This window comes from Macaca thibetana, chromosome 5 (assembly GCF_024542745.1).
Source record: "Macaca thibetana thibetana isolate TM-01 chromosome 5, ASM2454274v1, whole genome shotgun sequence".
In the NCBI taxonomy this organism is placed as follows: Eukaryota; Metazoa; Chordata; class Mammalia; order Primates; family Cercopithecidae; genus Macaca; species Macaca thibetana.
In genome coordinates, this window is record NC_065582.1 from 11,481,707 (window position 1) to 11,505,714 (window position 24,008).

A 24,008-nucleotide genomic window follows, 5' to 3' on the forward strand; every position below is an offset into this window, starting at 1 on the left:
AGAGAAAACAAAAAGCAGACATTCCAGATTAGAGGCTGCTATGAGTTGAATGTGTGCTCTAAAACGTGTGTAGTGGAAACTTAATCCCCACTGCAATAGTAGTATTGGGAGGTGGGTCTAAGGAGAGGTGACTAGGCAGAGCCTTCATGAAGAGTTAATGCTGTTATCACAGGAGTGGGCTCTTTACTGCTGAAGTGGGATAAGTTCAGCCTCCTTTGGCTTCACTGTCACCATGTGGTACCTTCTGCCACATTATGATGCAGCAAGAAGGTCCTCTCCAGATGCAGGTGGCTTGATCTTGGACTTCCCAGCCTCCAGAACTGAAAGAAAGACATTTCTATTCTTTATAAATTACCCAGTTGCAGTTATTCTGTGATAGCAGCACAAAATGAATGAAGACAGAGGATGCTGGCTCTTTTGTAAAAATAAAACCAATATGATTTGCTTATATATGGATATGGAAGTGAGGAAAAGGAAAACATGAAAGCAATGACTCTTAGAGCACTGGTTGAGCAATTATGAGGCTTAGGTTAACAGAATAATATACTGTATTGTGTTGTGTGTGTGTGTGTGTGTGTGTGTGTAAGATAAAAATGGCTTGAAAAGCTTGTGATAGCTATGAAATATTCAGGTGAGACTAGGGGTATAGAAATTATCTCAATTAATATTTAATGGTTTTCAATGCTGACCATTGTCTTCTCATAAAAGTTTTTCTGTTCTTAAACTCATAAATGTAAACTCTTGAATTTTATTTTAAGTTACTTGGATTATACTTTCTAGGAAAATATTTCAAGATAATATGTTGGTATATAATTCTGGAAGCCTTGGGTACCTGAACATGTATTTATGTCTACTTTAGATGTGAAAAATAACTTGGATGGAAATAGTATTACTGTAAAATATCATTATGCCTTCAAAACTCAACTTCGTTGTCCTTTTTAAATATTTTTTAAAACTTTATTTAAATATATGTTTAGATGACAAAAGTAATATTCACTTGTTTTAGCAAATTCAAATTTATAAGAAAATGAAAAGAAAAATGATTCTACTCCTCCTTTCCAGTCTCAATTTCCAGTCTCAATTTCATTGAGTTATAGCTCAAATACCATGCAATTCACACATGTAAAGTGTAGAACTCAACAGTTTTTATCATATTGACAGATGTATACAAACACCATCACATTTAATTTTAGAACATTTTCATTACCTCAAGAAGAAGCCTCATATCTTCTAGATATTACCCCCCTAATTTCCCAATCAACCCTAAGCAACTACTAATCTAATTCCTGTCTCTATGGATTTGCCATTCAGAATATTTAATATAAATGGAAAAACGTTGTAAGGTCTTTCGTGACTGGCTTCTTTCCCTTAGCATAATATTTTTAAAGTTCATTCATGTTATAGCATATACTGGTATTTCATTCTTTTATAAGGCTAAATGATATTTTATTGTATATATATATCCCTCATTTTGTTCATCCATTATTCAGTTTATGGACATTTGCGTTGTTTCTAACTGTTGGTCGTTATAAATAATGCTGCTATGAGCATTCATACACAAGTTTTGCATGAAGATATATGTATGATTATTCTATTACTCTTGGGTATATAACAAAGAATAGATTGCTGAGTCATATGGTAACTATATCTGTAACCATCTGAGGAACTGCCAGACTGTTTTCTTTTTTTGAGACGGAGTCTCGCTCTGTCACCCAGGCTGGAGTGCAGTGGCGCCATCTCGGCTCACTGCAAGCTCCGCCTCCTGGGTTCACACCATTCTCCTGCCCCGGCCTCCCAAGTAGCTGGGGCTACAGGTGCCCACCACCACGCCCGGCTAATTTTTTTGTGTGTGTATTTTTAGTGGAGACGGGGTTTCACCATGTTAGCCAGGATGGTCTCAATCTCCTGACCTCGTGATCTGCCCACCTCGGCCTCCCAAAGTGCTGAGATTACAGGCATGAGCCACCATGCCTGGCTGGCCAGACTGTTTTCTAAAGTGGCTGTATACTTGTATATGCTTAACAAATATTTGTGTATTGTCTTTGAAAAAATGTACACTCAGGTCCTTTGCTAAATTTTCATTTGCAATTTTTGTCTTTTTACTTTTGAATTTTAACAGTTCTTTATATATTCTATATAGAATCCTTCATCAGATATATGATTCACAAATGTTTTCATTCATTTTATGGGTTGTCTTTTTTTTATTGACAGTGTCCTTTGAAACACAGAGGTCATTCTTTATTATTTTAATCATGCTGATGTCAAATTTGTGTAATTTGTTTTTGTTGCTGCTCATACTTTTGGTGTCATTTCTAAGAATCCATTACCAAAATCCAAGGTTATAAACATTTACTTCTATATTTCCTTTGAATAGCTTTATAGTTTTGAAGGTTAGCCAATGGTAAAGTTAAGGAAAAGTCTACAGATTGCCCTTAGTTCTGAAACCAATTTTAAGTTTGAGTGGTTCCAAAAATTATGCTCAAGTATGATAATTTGCAGGAAGACTTCGCAGGATGCACTGAAAGCTGTTATAATCATAGTTATGGTTCATTATAACTACCTGATACAGATTAAAATCAACCAAGAGGGGACGGAATAAGGCAAAGTCCAGGAAAGCTTGAAATGTAGAATTTCAAATTGTTCTATCACAGTGGAGTTAGGACAACATCACTGTCCTGTTATCAACATGTAACAATATATACAGAATACTTCCAAACAGGGAAGCTCACGCAATCTGTGATGTTCAGAGTATTTGGGCCTCTATACCTATATACCTCAAGCACAGTTGTCTGCCTCCATGACCAATCTTAGCTCCATCCCTTTAGGAGGTTGAGCTAATATCATATGACTCACCCAAAGCCCCGTCCAGAGTCACGTTGTTACTATGTGTCTACCTCAAGGACTTCAGGTAAGCAAAAGTGCTCCTATCTTGACATTCCAAGAATGTGAAAATTACCTCCTAGTATCAACAACTGGAGTGCTTTTTGAGCAGGGTTGAATTATTTACTATACAATATTTTCAACTCTTGCATTTATATTCTTTTCTCTTTTTTTCTTTTTTATTTTATTTTCTTACTTTTCCTTGCTGGAACTCACAGTGAAGTTTTAAATAGAATTGGTGTGAATGGACGTGTTGTCTTGTTCCTAATCTTGGGGTGAAAAGCATTCAGTATTTTACCTGTAAGTATGATGCGAGCTGTGGGTTTTCCATAGATGTTCTTTATTAGATTGATAAATTTATCTTCCATCCAATTTGTTGAGGGTTTTTATCATATAAGTGTGTTGAATTTTTCAAATGTTTTTAATATGTATAGTAAGATAATCATGTAGTTTGTTTTGTTCTATTGATAGAGTAATACTGACATCATAGAATGAATTGAGAAGAGTTCTTTCCTTTATATTTTGGAATATTTTGTGAAGAATTGGTACTAATATTTCTATAAATGTTTGGTAGAATTCAGCAGTGAAGCCATCTGGGTCTGAGCATTTTTTGTTTTGTTTCGTTTTGTTCTGTTTTTTGTGGATAGTATTTTTACTTCTATTTCCATCTCTTCACTTGCTTTTGTCTATTCGAACTGTCAACTTCTTCCTGAGTTCATTTCACTGGTTTACATATTCATAGGAATTTTTTCATTTTATCTAAGTTATCTAACTTTATGATGTACAACTATTCATAATATGCTTATATAAAGCTTTATTTGTTTAGGGTCACTCACCATGTACACTTTTATAAGAAGGTTGTGTGAAGACACACAGACACACAAGGAAAAGGCCTATTTGAAGACAATGGCAGAGATTGGAGTCACGCTGCCATGGGCCAAATAAGGCCAATGATAGTTAACTCCACCAGAAAATAAGAGAAGCGAAGAAGGGTCCTTCCCTCATGCCTTTAAAGGAGGCAGGGCTCTGCCAACACCTTGAGTTCATACCCCTATCTTCCAGAAATGTGAGAAAACAAATGACTGTTTTTTTAAGTCATCCCACTTTGGGTTAATTTGTTACAGTAGTACTAGAAAACTAAGATAGACTTTGGTGCTGGAAAATGGGGTGCTCTTTTAATAAATAACTACACATTAAAATAGGCTTTGGAATTGGATGATAAATAGAGGCTAAAATTATTCTGAGGTGCACAAAAGAAAAAAAAATCTAGATTTTCTTGAAGAGATTGTTGGTAGAAATATAAATGTTAAAGGCAATTCTGTTGTGGGTTCAGAAAGAAGTGAGGAAAGCATAGAGGAGGCTTCTATCTTCTAAGATGATTCATACATCAACATGAAGAGAATGCTGCTACAACATGAACATTTAAGGTGCTTCTGTGGAGGCCTTAGATGGAAGTGAGGAACATGTTACTGAACACTGAAGGAAAGGCAATCCTTTTTATAAAGGCAAAACACCAGGCTGGATTACATTCTGTTATTAGATGGAAAGTAGAAGTTGTAAGTGAAAAATATTTAGCGAGAAGATTTCTAAGCAAAATGCAAAAGGTGTGATCTGGTTTTCCCTGCCGCTTATGATAAAATGTAAAAAAAAAAAAGAAAAAAAAAGATAAATTGATGAAGGAACTGCTAAGCACAAAGGAAGCAGCACTAACTTGATTTAGAAAATTATCAGCCTATCCCAGAGGTGTGCTTGTAAACAGGGCCACAAGTATGGTTGGAAAATACTTATGCTGAGGAGATTGTGTAATTTATAAGTCCAGTGAATTATCTCAGTAGAAGCCAACAATAGCGATGGGTTATTCAAGAAGGATTTGTGGAAAACCTTCTTTTGTCATGTCATGGATCTCCCTGATTTCCACAGAAGACTGACAAGAATTTTGAGAATATTGTATCAGCAAAAACACTGCCATCTTAGCTTGAAGAGGGCAGACAGAATAAAATTAAGAAAAACTATCAGACATCTAGGATTCTATATGCAGGAAACTGACAGCAGGGACACTACAGCCATAGGTCAAGGCAATGAGATCTTCACGGGCTGAGAGGCTGGCGCTCATGTGGCCTGTGTAGGACCAGAGTATGCCACCTCCAACCAGTGAGTATTATTTGAAGGCATTAAAATCTAATGGAATTTTTACCTGATTGATTTTGGACTTCCTCTATAACCCCCTTTTTTCCTTCCAATTTCTGCATTGTGGAATGGGAATGTCTATTCTGCACCTGTCTCACCATTATATTTTGGAATCATTTAATTTGATTTTTAGTTCGGCTTATCCACAGATGAAAAGAAATTGTTCTCAGGATAGATTGTATCCAAAGTCTTGCCCCTATTTGATTTAGATAATTTGGATGATGAGATTTGGAAGTTTTTCAGTCTGAACCCAGATAAAATATGGGACTTAGAATTAATGATGCCATGAGTTAAGATTTTAAAGAATGTTGGGATTGCATGAAAGCATTCTACACATAGAATAGATATAAATTTGGTAGAGGGTGGGAAGAGAATAAACTCTATTCAGTTGAATAGTGTCCCTTCAAAATTCATGAATGCCCACAACCTCCTAATTTGACCTAACTTATAAACAGCATCCTTGCAGCTGTAATTTAAAATGAGGTCTTATCTTACTGAAATAGAGTGAAACCTAACTCCAATGACTACTGACCTATAAGAAAACCATGTGTAGACATATAGGTAGACACAAAGGAGGAAAGACCTTGGGAAGATAGAGAAAGAGATTGGATTTATGCTGCACAAGCCAAGGGATGCCAGGAATTCCCCCACATCACCAGGAACTAGAGGAGGCAAGGAAGGAGTCCTTCTTAGCATCTTTACAGGGAGATCTGCCAGTATCTTAATTTTGCACTTCTACCCTCAAAGCCTTGTGTTTTAAACCATCAGAGTTTGAGGTAATTTTATGACAGTTCTAAGAAACTAATACAAAAGTTTCTACTTATCACTAATTAATTGTTTATTTCTCCTTGTATTACTATAAGTGTTTGCTTTGTATATATTTGATGCCTGTTTTTGCTCTTTCTATATTTGGCACATGCGTGCTTAAATTATAAATTGTTTTGTTTGCTCTCTCTCTCTCTGCTGTTTTTTTATGTCTATTTTATCTGATATTTGTGTGTTCACTCCAGCTAATATTTCTAGGTCATTATTAGTCCATTTCTTGTTACTATCATTGCCTCTACCCTGACCCTCTGTAGTCTTAACAGTCTATCCTCAACAGTGCATTTACAGAGATCATTATAAATGTAAGTTAAACGTTGTTAGTATTCCACTCAAAACTTTATAATGCTGTGATGGTTAATTTTATGTGTCCGTTTGGGTGGTCTAAGGGATATCTAGGCACCTGGTGAAACATTATTCTGTGTGTGCCTGTGAGAGTATTTGTTTCCAGAAGAGGTTAGCATTTGAACCAGTAGACTAAATAAATAATATCTACTCTCATCAGTGTAGGTGGCCATTATCGAATCCATTCAGGGCCCAAATAGAACACAAACGGTGGAAGAAAAGAAAACTTTCCCTCTTTTCTTGAGCTAGACATCTTTTCCTGCCCTTGGATGTTGGAGCTCCTGGCTTTGGGGGCATTTGGACTTTGGGACTTATACTAGGGATTTATACTAACCACACACCACCTCCAATTCTCAGGCCTTTTGTACTCAGCCTGGTTACACCACAAGCTTTCCTTGTTCCTCACCTTCCTCATATTGAATCAGCAAAAACACTGCCATCTTAGCTTGCAGTATATTATGGGACTTCCAACCTCCATAACTGTGTGAGCCAATTCTCATAAGAAATCTCCTCTTATGTGGCAATATATACTCTATTGGTTCTATTTCTGTGGATAACACCGAGTACTACAAATGCCTTGCCTTTTTTTTTTCTTTTTAACCAAAGAAACAATCAATGTCCATAAATAGCCTGCAAGACATCCTTATTTGGTCCGACCTTACTCTTCTGATATCCTTTTCTAACATTTTTCCCTATTTACTCTGCTCTGCCACATTTGCCTCCTTGTTGCTACTGAAACACAGTAGGAACACACATAACATAGAGTCTTTGTTGTAGTTGTTCTTTCTGTCTAGAATAATACTCTTCTACCATTAATTCCTATGGCTGTATTTCCCAACTGTGACACATTTCATTTATTCAATATTGTCTACTCTGACTTCTACGATTGTAATAGATCAACTGATTCTCTTTGCTGATTTACTTATTCATTTCCATTAGTGCCTTTTCTAATGCTCTATATAATTTACTTTTTGTAAAGGTGAATTATTTATTGCCTGTCTTCCAAATATGCCCCAAGGAGGTAGAGATCTTTTTTTTTTTTAATTGATGTATTCCAAGGGCCTAGAGTACTACCTGCACATAGTAAATCTCAATTAATAAGTATTAAATGAATGCAATAATTATCTGCTACAGTTTCTTCTTATGTTTCCATGTTTATATACATTGCTCTATTAATCTAACTTTATTAATCTAACTTTTTTAAGATACAACCTTTCATTACCATCGTCAGTTTTAGACCACTCTTTCCTGGTGGTAGTTTATTTACACTTAGATTTGGATGGAGAAAAATAGCAGAATTAATGGGTGAATACTTTTTGGTGAAGTGCTGTGCCTCATGTCACTCTACACTGTTAAGACCAAAAAGAGGGAAGACAGATACAGAGAGAGAAAGAAGGGGAGAGGAGAGAAAGGGAGGAAGCACTTCAGTACAGAAGTGAAAGGCAGCTATTTCCAAAAGGTACACAACATTTAGAGTCAGGAGACATATTCTGAAGAATGCAAGATTCACTGTCTTACCCATTTTGATTTTCTGCTTTAGCAATCCCCTTTCATGAGAGGAAACCTGGGAATTTCATATCAGAAAGCCCAAATAGGTTACTCTTAATCTAATTTTACTAGATAGGAAGTTAGCAAAGATTCCCCTGAGGCCATATAAATTGTTTCCCCAAAGGTGCTAGAGTTTTGTAATTTTTTCGTAGCATTTTGTTTATTTTCATTATATAGATATCATAGCTGGAAGTTGGAGGAAGCCATATCAGGTATTGCTGGCCACATGGCACAAAAGGCCTAAACAAAACATTTTTAGATAACTGCAATCAATGAACATTCACTTTTCCTCTGATTTTATCACACATTTGCAGTTAAAAATTAAAAACCCAGTGAGCCAAAAGTGGACAGTTTCAACCAGACCTGCTGCTATTACGAGACATTTGAAAGAATCACAAAGAAGTAATTGTTGTCTAAAGAGCATTGCAGGATTTGAAGAGACACTGTCTGGAGAACTCTGATCAGGAGTTTTTATTTTTCTTTAAATGTCAGAAAAATTGATAAAATTCCTCCCGATGCAGCAATTCAGATGGAGAAAAGAGACTTTGAGACTTTGAAAGTCATTGTTTTGCCTATTAAAGAACTTCCTATCTTCAGGGTCCTACATACACAGGGATCTATACACCAATAATTAAAAACAAAAACAACTAAAACTACAGCAATTCAATTGATGTACTTGTTTCTTTAAAGTCTTAACTTTAAAAAAGAGCAGACTGAGACAGATGCTTCCCTACAATTAGTATGAATCAGTCCTGACGCAGAAAGTGACCCATTTAGTGTGAAAGTGGTTTAGATCGATCAGCAGGGCCTTTTGCTGAGGTGGGACACTGTAAAAGATCAAAAAGTCGGCAAAGGATATGAACAGACATTTCTCAAAAGAAGACATTCATACAGCCAACAGACACATGAAAAAATGCTCATCATCAGTGGCCATCAGATAAATGCAAATCAAAACCACAGTGAGATACCATCTCACACCAGTCAGAATGGCAATCATTAAAAGGTCAGGAAACAACAGGTGCTGGAGAGGATGTGGAGAAATAGGAACATTTTTACACTGTTGGTGGGACTGTAAACTAGTTCAACCATTGTGGAAGACAGTGTGGTGATTCCTCAAGGATCTAGAACTAGAAATACCATTTGACCCAACCATCCCATTACTGGATATATACACAAAGGATTATAAGTCATGCTGCTATAAAGACACATGCACACGTATGTTCATTGCAGCACTATTCACAATAGCAAAGACTTGGAATCAACCCAAATGTCCATCAGTGACAGACTGGATTAAGAAAATGTGGCACATATACACCATGGAATACTATGCAGCCATCAAAAAGGATGAGTTTGTGTCCTTTGTAGGGACATGGATGCAGCTGGAAACCATCATTCTCAGCAAACTATCGCAAGAACAGAAAACCAAACACTGCATGTTCTCACTCATAGGTGGGAATTGAACAATGAGATCACTTGGACACGGGAAGGGGAACATCACACACTGGGGCCTATTGTGGGGAGGGGGGAAGGGGAGGGGATGACATTGGGAGTTATACCTGATGTAAATGACGAGTTGATGGGTGCTGATGAGTTGATTGGTGCAGCACACCAACATGGCACATGTGTACATATGTAACAAACCTGCACGTTGTGCACATGTACCTAGAACTTAAAGTATAAAAAAAAAAAAAAGATTAGGAAGTAGTACAGTAAAATGGTGCGTAAAAAGACTAGAAAAGGCCAGGAAAAAACAAATAAAACAACAAAAAACCAGTTTCCTGCACCTGGGTAAATGTCTTAGTAATTTCTTTCAGCAGAAAAATTGATAATGAACATACAAAATATACTGTAGTTTGTAGTTTGATGTGAGTGCACTAGATGTTAAACCATTTTCATCTGTATGTTCTTGGTTCCATAACACGGGTTCAATTCTCATTAAACAACTGGTGAGCCGCTAATGCTGCTCTTGTTGTAGAGTATTAAAATAATCTTTCCTATTACTAATAAAGAAACCCAAACTGAATGATCTTAACTGACAGTAACCTTGAAATTTTAATATCCAGAATAGGTAGCAAAGAAAGCCTTACTGAATGGTGCTTGCACAGGGCTAATTTCCGCTTCAGAATATGTAATATGTCATACTTTAATGGCATCATTTAACATTACATTTCAAGATATTGCCCTGTGTATTGACTTAATACTGATAAAAAATTTATTTCATTCAGTTATTCACAGAATATATTCTTATTTCTGGTTGTGTTCAAAATGGTGTTGCTTTGAAAAATTACATGCAAACTTCATTTTTCATTGAAAAATAATTATAAATGGATAATCCAAATTATTCTTAAAATGGCCACCAATAGATAGCTACTCATAAGACTGCTGTGTTTTGCCTTCTAATTTTTTTCCTTTATATTTCTTTACAAAATTATAATTATATTACTTATGAATATGTTTTCTCATTAATTCTAATATCACATATTTTGCATATCTTGAAATGCTTATAATACATGACTTTAGACTTCTATGCTACCATATTTAATAGATAGATTAACATTTATGCAACATTTACATATTTTGGGACAATAATATTCTGTGTTTTAAGCTACAAGTTATTTTTAATTATAACCTCACAGATGGTAATTTTCTTAAGATATATTTTGAGAGTTTAAATATATGAACATTTAAAATAACTGGTTAGTTATATCCTAATTGCCCCAATAAAGGGGTGTTCAATGTTCATATTCAGTTTATTAGAGTAGTTATCTCAGTCCACCTTGAACAATATTTGGTATTATAATAATAAATTATTTTCTAACTCAATAGGAACACACACAGAATCTCATTTCTTCTTTAATTTGAATATCCTATTTCTGGTAAGTTAAATTTGTTCTTAAATCTACTAACTAGTAGCTTTCATATTTGGTGAATAATCTGCAATTATATTTTGTTCATTACTTTATTAGATTATTATTAATATTTATTACGTTATTTATTTGCAGGTGCTTTTTTGAGCTAGGATAATTGAATTTTAGCTTAATACTTTTGCAAGTCAGTCATTATCCTCTCAGATATACAGTCCTTTACTTCTCATATACAAGAGTTTGAGAAGTGTTTATTTCTTTTCTTTTTTGATTTTTACAGTCTTCTGCTTGGAATATTTCTCCCAATTTCATAAAAAGTCATTAATCGCCTGTTTTTATTCCAATTGTTTTATGATTATATTATTTAAATTTAATGTTTAACATGTTTGGTAATTAGTTTGGTTTAGGCTTGGAGGTAAATTACTCATTTTAATTTTTCTGTGAGCTTCTGGTTTTTTATTTAACTTCTTTATATGACACTGATTTGAATTTTTACACTTATACTTTATTTTTTCAAACTTTATATTCTTGTAACTACCACATTTTACTTATGTTTTAGTGTTATATATGTATAGAATATTATGTACATTATAATATTATATTAGCATATATAATATAATATATACATATAGTATACTTTTTATTATAGAAAATTTCAAATACAAATAAAAGTAAAGAGAATGATGCATTAAACTGTAATTACACATTAGACTGCTCTAACAATTGCCAATGTTCTATTGTCTTATTTTATATATTTCCCTCAATTTTTTTGTTCTCATTTTAGACAGATATCATTATTCTTTTTGGTAGTCCAATTTTCCCAAAAAGGAAGCCATTCAAGCTGACTATAGTGTCTTTTTGATACAATCAATTTTTCTTAATTTCAGTCTGTATAAGATGTTCCAGCCTCATTTTATTTTATTTTTTACAGCCCTAGATCTGAACTAAATACCTTTTTTTTTAAAATAAGAGCCCTAGTTCCTTTTACTTGGAGATGGTATTTGCACACCAAGATCTGGGCAATATGTATGCTCACTGCTACTTCTGTGTTATTCTACTAGGTTCCTTCAGTGGACGGCGCTCTGAAGAAATTTGGTAAAGTATCATGGCTTTGGACTGATTTCTCCAACTTCAGTTTAATATCATAGGATTCCTCCTTTCCTTCTGACATTACATATGTTTACTTTCCTACTGCCATAGTGAAAATGCTGGTTCCTGGCAATATTACTAAATTTACTTGTTTCTTCTGTCTTACAATGTACACAAAATAGTTCTAGAATCATTATATTAATAATACCACCAAAAAAAAACTAAGTAAAAATCACAACTATCTAGCAGGTTATTTGTCTTAGTAAAATTACATATCTCAATTATGTGCTCCAGATTTCCATGAATTAATTCATTTTTGCTTGTGGGTGCTTGTATAACGTCGTTTTTATTTCATCTATAGTTAGGTTAATTTTGTACTTTTTTGTAGTCAGTTGTATGTTTTGCTTTTTTAAAATCCATTTGATTCAAATTTACTTTTAAATTATATATTATATGCATAGCCATGTATTTTCCGAAGATTTATAGAAAGTGAACCTTCAAGTATGCATTTTTTTCTAATTGTTAGAAGTTATAGTGATCCCAGGATGGAATGCAGACTGCAACAAACAAATTTAACTGCATTACAAACACAGGATATAACCTCAGTTAGAGAGTAAGAGAAAAGAAACTGGCTTAAATGAACTTTGTGAAATCAAGTTTGATTGGATTTTAAAAGTCAAAAACTGGAATAAGTGAGTAAAATCACCAGTGGGTAAATTTGTTTCTCACAGGGGTACAAGTTAGCAGTTCTGAAACTATTTTATATGTATCTAGGGATGGTTTTAAAAAGTAAATATGCTACGGAAAATGGAAGGCAGTTTTCTCAATGTCACAGAAAGAAGTTACAAATAAACAAGAGAAGAATACTGGAATGAACCACACGGTGATAGATTAGTCAGGGACATCAGTAGAAACTCACCTTTAACAGAACTAATTATAGCTATGTCTATACATATAGATGAGGATACTTATCTACATTTCTTCAGTCTATCTGGTGAGAAGCTACTGGAGCAGTGAACATCTAGCAGCCACAAACATAACCGGTGCCCAAATCTTGATTTCTAAATGCCATTCTCCAGTAAAAGGAACCCAGGATTTCTTGGAGAAATGGCTAATTCTAGAACTGAAACTGGGAATATACAGGACACTCCTGGAATACACACTCAAGGAAAATGTGTAATAGGCTTTACCTCCTGGTGTTGTTAGTGGTGGAGAAGGAAAGTATCCATATAAATTATTATGATTTGTCCATGCTTTCCTTTTTTATTTATATTAATTCCAAGGCATGGACATTTATTTTATTCTTTGGCTTATAGTACAATATAACATTATTTATTTCAGTGCTCACATTATCCAGCTTTGGACATTTGGAGCTCCTTCAGATTGGCCACCATACCCTTTGACACACTCTGATCTTGGGCGGCAACATGAGAAGGGTTGGGTCATGGGGCCAGGATGCTTTTCTAAAGGGGTCTTCTCCAAAAGAAGCATGAGCCTGAGGAAAAGAAAAGTCCCCTCTAGGCCAGGCGCGGTGGATCATGCCTTTAATCCCAGCACTTTGAGAAACCCAGGTGGGCAGATCACCTCAGGTCAGGAGTTCCAGACCAAACTGGCCAACATGGCAAAACCTCATCTCTACTAAAAATACAAAAATTAACCGGGCATGGTGGCTCATGCCGGTAAACGCAGCTACTCGGGAGGCTGACGCATGAGAATCGCTTGTACCAGGGTGGCGGAGTCTGCAGTGAGCCGAGAACACGCCACTGCACTCCAGCCTGGGCGACAGAGTGAGACTCCGTCTGAAAAAAAAAAAAAAAAAAAAGCCCCCTCTAGCGTAAACTTATTTCAGAAATAACACTAGCGAACAAGTAACCCTTTCCACATTATTTTGAATCTAATCTAAATTAATTCTATTGTTTTGCTTCTGTAAATGGTAAAAATTAAAGCAAATATATCTCACATGTTTCTGAGCCATTTGATGTAGTTTACTGAAGTGTATATAACACACAAAATCTGTCGATAACGAAAACATACTGGAATGAAAATGATGAGCATCTGCTCTGCCAGGAAAAACTTATATTTTAATCAAAATAATTTTACTTCTTAAATAATTCCTAGAAACATACAAGATTGGAATAAGTGCTCATTGGTAAAGCTTCCAATTTTGTTAAAACTAGTTTATTTTAAACACAGCGGATTAGACATTCTAAATACAGCAATGCTTAGAAAATGGTAATTCTAAATATAGCTGCTGCTGATGATAATAGTACATATGTCCATGAAACAAAATTGCCAAAAAAAATTGAATCTATCTTCACACTATTGAAGTTTGCTACATATTTAGGAACAAAAAATGCTAATTACATGTGTGATGCTTTTAATAAAGGATAGACTTTAACATCCTTAAATATTATTCTTGGGTAAAATATTTATGTAATTTGCTGCCTAAAAATAGATAATATGTTACTTAAAATTGTGTTTTAAAGTATACACATGATGATTTGACTTTTACTTTAAATTATAAAATGTAACATATGGTATAATCTTCTTATTGTTGATTAATAGTGTACAAATTATTAAAAATTAAACAGCCATGAAATCATCATTCTGTCCAAGAAACAGAATATTGTCAGTATCCTAGGAGCCCTTAGAATAATCCTTTTCAATTACCTATATGCCTTTAGCCTATAGGTAACAATTTTCACGATGTTTATAAAATCACACCCTATTATATTTGTGTGTTACCACCTAAGTATATGTAAAACGTTATACAATAGAATGTAGATTTGGTGTTGACTTCCAATGTATAAATGAAATCATTGAATATATTTTTTTCATTTTTTTTTTTTTTGCAGTATTTTGTGGTGTTACACTATTCATATTATTGTAGGGAACAATAGAAAATTTCCATTGCTGTGTAATATCAATTATATACAAAGAAGAACAGAATTAATTAAAAAGAATAGAATAGAGTAGAATAGAATAGAATAGAATAAAATAGAAGAGTGAATAGAATGGAATAGAATAGGCATTGAGTTATTCAGCTATTTCTAGTTCATAGCTAATATGAACAATGGTGATAATTTTTTTCTCGTAAACTATCTATTCTGATGTTAAGTATAAGGCATTGCTTTTTAAAATTTTGTTTTTATTGACACATAATAATCATGTATACTTACAAAATACAGTGTGATGTTTCCATACATGTATACATTGTATAAAAACCAAATCAGTGTATTTAGCATATTTATCATCTCATACAATGATCATTTCTTTGTAATGAGAACATTCAAAATTCTCTCTTCTGGCCATTTTGAAATATACAGGACAATATTTTTAACCATAGTCACTCTAATGTGCAATAGAACAGCAGAACTTATTTCTTCTGTCTACTGTAACTTTGAACCTGTTGACAAATCTCTCCTAATCCCCACTGCACCTCCTCTCCCCAGCCTCTGGTAGCTACTATTCTACTCTTCAATGAGCTCTCCTTTAGATTCCACATATGATTGAGAGAAATACCATCTTTCTGTGCCTGGCCTATTTCACCTAACATAATGTTTGCCAGGTTCATCCATGTTGCTGCAAATGATAAGATTTTATTCTTTCCATAATTAAATAGTATTCCATTGTGTATATACACCACATTTCCTTTATTTATTCATCTGTTAATGGGCACTTAGGTTAATTTCATATCTTGGCTATTGTGAATAGTCCTGCAATAAACATGCAGCACTGATTTTTGTACACTGATTTCTTTTGCATATACACCCAGTTGGACTGTTGGATCGTATGGTAGATCTACCTGTAGTTTTTTGATGAACCTCCATATTGTTCTCCATAATGGCTATACTATTCTACATTCCCACACAGTGTACAAATGTTACCCTTTTTCTGCATCGTCACCAGCATTTTTTTAAATAGTCATCTTAATCAGGGTGACATGATATCTCTTTGTGGTTTTGACTTGAATTTCCCTGATTATTAGTAATGTTGAGTATTTTTTATATGCCTGTTGGCTATTTGTATGTTTTCTTTTGAGAAACATCTATTTAGGTTTTTTGTCCCTTTTTAACTGGATTATTATTATTTTTGCTATTGAGTTCTTTGAATTTCTTCTATATTCTGGTTATTAATCCATTTTTAGATGGAGAGCGTGCAAATCTTTTCTCCCATTGTGTATAATGTCTGTTCACTTTGTTAATTGTTTCCTTTGCTGTGCAGAAACTTGTAGTTTGATAAAATCCCATTTGTCCAATTTCACTATTGTTGCCTGTGCTTTTGAGGTCTTACACACACATACACGATTTTTTGCCTAGAACAATGTTCTGTTTCTTCCATGTTTTCTTCTAGTAGTTTCAGGTTGTACCTTTAAGTCTTTGATGAATTTTGACTTGATTTTTGTGTATGGTGAGAGATCTGGATTTATTCTCCTGTATATTCAATATTCTTAGCATCATTATTCAAGTGGCTGTATTTTCCCCCAATATGTGTTCTTGGCACCTTTGTTGATGATCGGTTGGCTGCAAGTTTGTGTTCACTACTCTGTTCCATTGGTCTATGTGTCTATTTTTACACAAGTATCATTTTTGGTTGCTATTGCTTTGTAGTGTTTTTTGAATTCAGATTGTGTGATGCCACAGGCTTTGTTGTTTTGTTTTGTTTTGTTCTTTTGCTCAAAATTTATTTTGCCATTTAGGGTCTTTTGTGTTTCCATACAAATTTTAGGATTGCTTTCTCTATTGTAGTAAAAAATGTCATTGGTATTTTGTTAGAAATTACATTGAATTTGTAAGTCACTTTTGTTAGTGAGGCCATTTAACAATAATAATTTTTCCAATTAATTATCATGGCATATCTTTTTATTTATTTGTGTCATGTTCAATTTCTTTTATCAATGTTTTATAGTTCTCAGTATACAGATCTTTCTCTTCCTTGGTTAAATTTGTCCTTAGATATCTTATTTTTTGTCACTATTATAAATGGTATTGCTTTTGTAATTTCTTTTTCAGATAGTTCACTATGGGTGTGTAGAAACACTACTGGTTTTTGTATATTGACTTTGTATCCTGCAACCTTAGTTAATTTATTTACTAGTTCTAACAGTTTTTGATGGCGTATACAGGGTTTTCTACATATAAAATTATGTTGTCTACAGAGACACTTTGATTTTCTTCTTTCCAATTTGGATGCCTTTCTCTTGTTTTCTTCTCACCTATTTTCTCAGCTAGGGCTTCTAGTACTATGTTAAATAAAAGTGAAGAAAGTGAGTGTTCTTGTCTTGTTCCTATCTGTGAAGAAAAGTTTCAACTTTTCCCTGCTCAGTATGTTATCTGGGAGTTAGCTATGTGTTTGTAATATACAACCTTTATTGTATTGAGGTACATTCCTTCTATACCTACTTTGTTGACAGTTTTTGTCATGAAAAGATGTTGAATTTTCTTAAATGCTTTTTCTGTGTCTATTGAAGTGATTATATGGCTTTTGTGCTTGATTCTGTTAATATGATGTATCATGTTTATTGATTTGCATATGTTGAGTCTTCCTTGCATCTCTGGGATGAACCCACTTGATCATGGTAAATGACCTTTTTAATTCACTGTTGAATTAAGTTTGCCAGTACTTTGTGGCATTGAACGATGTTTTTTCATCCACATTCATCTGGAAGATTGGCCTGTGATTTCCATTTTTCTTTGGGTTTTCATCTGGTTTTGGTATCAGGTTAAAACTGCCCTCTAAGAATGAGTTTAGAATAATTTCCTCTTCTACAATTTTTTAGAACAAATTGAGAATAATTGGTACTAGTTTTCACTTAAATGTCTGGTAGAATTCAGCATTGAAAACATAAGGTCCTGGGCTTCTCTTTGATAAGAGATTTTTTAATAACTGATTCAATCTCATTATTCATTATTGGTCAAAATTTCAAGTTTTAAATTATTTCATCATTCAGTTTTGGTAAGTTTCGTATGTCCAGGTGTTTTTCCATTTATTGTAGGTTTTCTAATTTGTTGGTATATAGTTGTTCACAATAGTCTTTTATGATCCTTTGCATTTCCGTGATATCTCTTTTTCTTGTCTTTTTTTTTTTGAGACGGAGTCTCGCTCTGTCGCCCCAGCTGGAGTGCAGTGGTGCGATCTCAGCTCACTGCAAGCGCCACCTCCCAGGTTCACGCCATTCTCCTGCCTCAGCCTCCCGAGTAGCTGGGACCACAGGCTCCTGCCACCACGCCTGGCTAATTTTTTTGTGTTTTTAGTAGAGACAGGGTTTCACCGTGTTAGCCAGGATGGTCTCGATCTCCTGACCTCTGGATCCGACCGCCTCGGCCTCCCAAAGTGCTGGGATTACAGGCGTGAGCCACCGCGCCCAGTGATATATCTTTTTCATCCCTGATTTTATTTGTTTGGGTTCTAAGTTCTAAGAGGGAACTGTATACTTTTCCCCCTGAGTTAGTGTAAATAAAAACTTGTGAATTTTGTTTACCTTGCCAATAAAAAAAGAAAAAACAAAGAAACAAAAACTAGCTCTTCATTGGTCTTTTGTATTTTTTAAGTCTCTGTTTTATTTTTTCTTTTCTGATCATTACGATTTATTACCTTCTATCAGTTGTAGGTTTAAGTTTGTTCTTGTTTTTCTACTTCTTTGAGGTGCAATGTTAGGTTGTTTATTTAAGACTTTTTTAAAATAAATGTTTATTGCTATAAACTTCCCTCTTAGAACTGCTTTTGCTGTGTCCCATAGGTTTTGGTATGTTATATCTCCATTCTCATTTGCCTCAAGGAATTTTTAAATTTCCCTATTAATTTGTTCATTGACCCACGGATTGTTCAGGAGCATGTGTTTGATTTACATGTATTTGTAAAGTTTCATGTTTTGTCCAGTTATTTATTTCTAGTTTTATAACGTTGTGGTCTGAGAAGATACTTGATATGATTTGATCTTAAATTTTTTAAGACTTGTTTTGTGGCCTAACAGATGATCTATCCTGGAAAATCTATCATGTAGATTTGAGAAGAATGTACATTCTATAACTGTTTGAAAGAATGGTCTGTAAATACTGTTTAGGTCTATTCAATATATAGTGTAATTTAAATACCATGTTTCTATACTGATATTCTATCAAGGTGATCTGTCTATTGTTGAAAGCAGGATGTTGAAGTCCCTTGCTCTTTTGCATTACAATCCACCTCTTTCTTTAGATCTATTAATATTTATTCAATATATTTAAGTGCTCCAATGTTGAGTGCATATATATTTATAATTGTTACATTCTCTTGCTGAGGTGATACCTTTATCATTATATAATATCATTGCTCTCATTTTTACCTATTTTTTACTTAAGGTATATCTTTTTTTTATTTTATTTTTTATTTTTTATTATTATTAAAGGTATATCTTATCTGATGTAAATATAGCTACTCCTGCTCTTCATGGAATATCTTTTTCCATCTTTTCACTTCCAATCCTTGTGTATCCTTAAGGGGAAGTGTAGGCAGCACAAAGCTGAGTTTTCACTTTTTCTGCATTTTGTCACTCTATGCCCTTTATTTGGATAATTTAATTCAATTACATTCAAGGTAATTATTGGTAAGTAAGGACTTACTGTCTCCATTTTGTTAATTTTGTTGTTGTTTTGTAGATTCTTTCTTACTTTACTTCTCTCTTACTGTATTCCTTTGTGCTTAAGAATTTTTTTTAAGTAGTAAGTTTTGATTGCTCTTTTTAGTGTATCTCTTTTATGTTGTTGCTTTGCAATTGCTATGAGGGTTACAGAAACCATCTCATAGTTTTAGTAGGTTATTTTAAAGAGATAGTAACTTAACTTTGCAAAAGAAATAAAAAAAGAGAAAAAATTCCATTCCTTACTTCCTCTTCCTCCAACATTTTGACTTTTTAATGTCATAATTTGTATCTTTTTTTGTTTCATGTACCTTGCAAATTAATGTAGTTATTATTTGTAATAGTTTTGTCTTTTAACTTCATATTAACATTTACCCAGCACCAATACATTATCAGACTATTTAGAAATTGTGTTGTCTACTTACTTTTACACTTGAATTATATACTTTCAGAGGTTTTCATGTTATTAATTAATACCCTTTTCTTTTACAGAATATCGTTTAGCATTTATTGCAAGAAAGGTTTAGTGCTGAAGAATTTTCTTAACTTATGTTTGTGCAAAAAACCTTTATCTCTCCTGTCTGAAAGACAGCATAGCCGATACTGCATTCTTGATTGGTAGAGTTTTATTTTTTCTTTCATCACTTTGAATATATTATCTCATCTCTCCAAACCTATAAGGTTTCTACTGAGAAGACTGCTGTTAGACGTGTGGGAACTCTCTTATATCTTATTTGTTTTTATTCTTTTGCTGCTTTCAGGATTATCCCTTTGTCTTTGATCTTTGATAGTTTGATTAAAATATGTCTTGGGGTATTTGTATTTCAGAGAGACCTCTGACCTTCCCATTCCAGGGTAATTGCTGGGTTGGAAAGTTTTATGTAATTAATGATTTAAATAAGCTCTCTATCCATCTTTCTCTACTCTCTCTAGAAGAATAATGACCTGTAAATTTGCTTTCTGATGTTATTTTATTAAATCTGGTAAGTTTTACTCATTTTAATCTTAAATTTGTTAAGGCTTGTTTTGTGACCTAACATGTTATCTATCTTGGAAAATGTTTCATCTGCGTTTGAGAAGAATGTGCGTTCTATAACCATTTGAAAGAATGGTCTGTAAATGTTAGGTTTATTCAGTATAGAGCGTGTAGTTTAAATACCATGTTTCTATATTGATATTCTGTCAAGGTAACCTGTCTATTGTTGAAAGTGGGATGTTGAAGTTGAAAATTTTGCAATTTTTAAAAATTTCTTCTTATTCTTTTACATTTTCTCCTCTGAGTGTATAAGAGAGATTCTTATTCTGGCTGGATCAATCCTGCTGTTGATACTCTCTATTGTATTTTTTATTTTATTAATTCTATTTTTAAGCTTTAGAGTTTCTAATTTTTTATTATTTCAATCTCTTCATAAAATTTCTCTGATAAATCTCTCAATTGTTTCTCTGTAATTTTTTGTAGTTTGCTGAACATTAAAACAGCTTCTTTGAATTATTTGTTGGGTAGTTTTTCTGTCTCTTATCACTTTAGGGTGAGTCACTGGCACCTTATTTTGACCATTTATTGACGTTATGTTTCCTTGAATGCTCTTGATTCCTGTGGCTGTACATCAATTTCTGCCCATTGGCGTAGTCACTTGATACAATATTTGTAGTGTGGCTTTGTTTGGGAATTTTCTTCAGTTTTGAGCTTATTCGCAGATTCAGGGAAGGTTGACTAGTGAGAACCCTGAGCTTGTGACTGCTTCAGGAATTGCAATGCTGGAAGACACTTAACCATACACTATTGGGGCCTAAATAATTTTGCTGCCAAAGCTGACACAACACTGGATCACACCCAAAGCTCATGGTCACCAAAACAAGCACAGTGCTGGCTGTGTCCAAGGCCTGAAGATTATATACCTTGAAGTTTATTTAAGGAAAATGTCAGCGTAGTTAGCTGGCCATAATATGAACTGGAGCGTGAATTTGTCTCACTGGGATTGCAAAATCCCATCGGGTGCTGGGGTGGTCTAGAGGTTCCATCTGTGGGTACTGGCCTAGTGTCAGGGTTGGGGAAGTTCTGCCTTATTTTACTGATTTTACTGAGTAAAATTATTTTACTGATTTTACTGAGTAGATTTTACTGAGGCAGGCCTGGTACTGGGTGGCGAGGTAAAGTCCTATGCTTACTTCTATCTTCTTTCCCCAAGAAAACAGTGTTTCTCTCCAGTTGTGCTGCCTGGGGATGAGCTAAAGGTGGCATTGGCGGTCCTGTGGTTGCTGAGGCTAATGCAATACTGGGTCACAGCAGAAGCCCACTAACTCTGAGACCAGTCCAGCACTGGAGCATTCCTAAGGCCCTTGGTGCCATAGCCTGCCTGGCACTAAGGTTTATTCAGGACCAAGTCTGCTGTAGTTCGTAAGTGGTGATGCAGGCCGAATCACGTCTGGTTCTGGGGCAGGTCTAGAAGCTCCATCTGGAGGTACCAGCCTGGTGTCAGAGGCCAAGGGGTTATGCCCAGTGCTTGATTTTACTGTGTTGGCCCTGGTCCTATGTTCCAAGGCAAAATTCCATGCTAATTTCCTCTCCTTTTCCCAATTATGCCACATTTCTATTTATGCTGTGCTGCCTGAGGTTCAGGAAAGAGTACTGAAAGTAATGCAAAACTGTCCTTCCTACCCTCCTCAATATATCTTTTCTTATTATTATGCTATAAGCAGATACTGTGATCTCTAACCTGTTTTTCTGAGCTCTTGTGAAGGGTTTTTCTCACACAGATAGGTGTTCAAATTGCTGTTTCTCTGGGAGAATAACTTCTGGAAGGACATACTCCACTATCTCACTCAGCCCCTCTCACTCTTGAGTGTATTTCTAAGAATGGAATTGCTCAGTCATAAGGGAGAGAAATCTTAAACTCTGTAGAAATGCCATACTTTTTTCTAATGTCATTGTTTTAACATGTATTCCTATTATCAGGTGAAAGCCCAAATTTTTCCACATATCTGCTGGTAGTTGATATTGTCAATTATTTTTTGCCCTGTGTTTTTTCTTTAAAATAAACTGTAATTCTATGAGTGATTCTAAAGAATTACCAAGCCTGGGAGAATCATTGGAACCCTGAATCTGGGAACACCCATAGTGCAATTGCAGTCTGAGTAAGGGTCGTCTTAGGGACTATGTTCATTAACTTGTGGAGTCTGCATTAACTTCAAGTTGTTAGTAGCAGAATTGAATTGCAGTAACCCTAAGTTAGGTTTTAAAATAGTGAGCCCTAGTAATTGTCCAATAGTCTCAAAATCTAAAAGGCCACAACATGTGGTCAATATGAGCTACAAAACTGTGTGTAATATAACAGTAATGGGGGTGGTAATTTAATTTTTTAAAATCAGTTGCACATATGCAAGATAAGAAGAATATCATTTTTAGTACTTCTGTCTTAGATCCTTTAGGGCCTTGGCCTAATTCTGTGATCCCTCTCATACAATTTTGGTTTAGAGAGTGTTGTACATGCTCACATATCACTCTTTCCCCAAGGACACCTGTCCATGGTGCATAATGCTTTCAACTGGTTTTCCCACGTCATGCTTGCTTAGAAGCAATCAGATTAATTGTCATGATTAAACATTTTAGTGGTTTCCAGTGACTTTAGACACTGCCAACAACATGATATGACTTAAAGATCTTTCATAATTTGGATTCTGCTTATTTTTCTAGACTAATTTTTCTATAATCCCTCAAACTGTAATGCTGCTACATTGAATTTAAATTCCTCTTTTGTTGGGGTACATTGTCTTATCTGCTCAAAATATTTTTACTCAGTTATTTGCCTAGATGCAAATTTACAGAAAAGCTGGTAAACATTCTAATTTTAATTTATAGATAGATAAATAAGTAGGTGATTTAAATACATATGTGACTTCAGTTGGTAACTGCCTGAAGTTCCTTGATTTTTAGTGATGAAACAGTTAGAAAATTAAGCCTGAAGACTTCCTATAAGTTTCATTTTTTGTGTGATTCCTTATTTCAAAAATATATTAAGTGAATAAATACCTAAAATTTTTAAAAAAAGAGAAAAAAATCCAATGTTTTTAAAAGCATATTATAATTTGAATTATACTGTCAAGAAAAAAAAAAAATACGTCCACATTGTTACTCAGCCGACACTGTTCACGGGCTCTTATCCAGGTGTGTGTGCATGTGTGACAGTCTAGTAAATGTCCTCCAGATGGTATGGTGGGTAGAGGGATTTGCTGCCTTTTTTCCTTAGCATTAAAGCCCTGGATATCCCCATGGCTATGCATGAGGAAGGTATCCCTGTGGCTATGTGTGAAGTTTAAAAGCTTTATTCTTGTTTTGTGAAAGTTTCTTTTAGCATAGCAACATTCAGAGATGAATCTCAAAGCAAAATAACTTTTAGGCTTGGAGTTCTACTATGAAGATTACTTTCTTTGGTAAAAAGAATCTCAAATAGTGTCTGAAAACAGGTTTCCATGGGCACATTTTATGATTTGAAAGTCATTTTTTTTTTCTTTTTCTTATAAAGGCTGTTTAGAAGCCTAACTAACTAAGTTTAGTGAAAGAGAAAAAGAGCTCACCAACTTTGGAAAGTAGGAAAACTATCTCACATTGTCTGCCTCCCATCTACAACTCAGCTGCCAGAGTAGCAGTCACCCCC